The sequence below is a fragment of the Octopus sinensis genome, linkage group LG18 (assembly GCF_006345805.1).
Source record: "Octopus sinensis linkage group LG18, ASM634580v1, whole genome shotgun sequence".
In the NCBI taxonomy this organism is placed as follows: domain Eukaryota; kingdom Metazoa; phylum Mollusca; class Cephalopoda; order Octopoda; family Octopodidae; genus Octopus; species Octopus sinensis.
The window spans coordinates 20,899,329-20,900,340 of record NC_043014.1 but is presented as its reverse complement, the minus strand read 5'-3'; positions in this window follow the sequence as shown (position 1 = coordinate 20,900,340).

The window sequence follows — 1,012 nt, the reverse complement described above, 5'->3', positions numbered from 1 at the left end:
GATTTTACAAATAATTTACCATCATTTTTTTACATTTTAATGCATATTTTTTTAAATAAAGGGAAGTAACTCACAAACTTCACACCAATATGCGTGCTCATATGCGACGTAATATCACATCAGCAGCATTTCCTCACACCCTCCTTGCACTTGGCGAAGGCAAAATACCAGGGGATGAAAATGGTAATATTGCCATCGATTCCATTTGTACCATTGTTAAGACGCCTTCTGATCTCAGAGATGCAGTGTTCCCAGATCTACAAGCTAATTATCAGAATATGGATTGGATTGGCAAAAAGGCTATACTGGCCCCGAGGAATAAAACTGTTCACCATATTAATGATGAAATGCTAAAACTCATTCCTGGGGAAGTCTATGTATATCAGTCTATCGATACAACTCCTGACCCAGAGGACGTCATCAACTATCCAATAGAGGTACTCAATTCCTTTGAGCACCCCGGACTACCACCACACTTTCTCAAACTTAAAGTTGGTGCCCCTATAATACTCATCAGAAATTTGGTTCCTCCAAAACAATGCAATGGCACACGTTTTATCGTTAAGTCCTTATCTCCCACCGTAAACTTATATCAATATTTGCCTGAATAATCATCATAATTCAGTGCAATCATTAACAGTACTTTCAAGCAATTCAGCCCCGAGCAATTCTGCTAGTATATATATATATGTATGTATATATATATATATATATATATGTATGTATGTATATATATGTATGTATATATATATATGTATGTATATATGTATGTATGTGTATATATATATATATATATATATATGTATATATATATATATTATATATATATATATATATATGTATGCATGTATGTATATATATATATGTATGTATATATATATATATATATATATACACACCACACACCACACACATGCATATATATATTTATGAAATTTTGAATTTAGTTCACGGACCTCCAGTACTACCTTTGCGGACCTCCAGGAGTCCGTGGACCCCAGGATGGGAACCA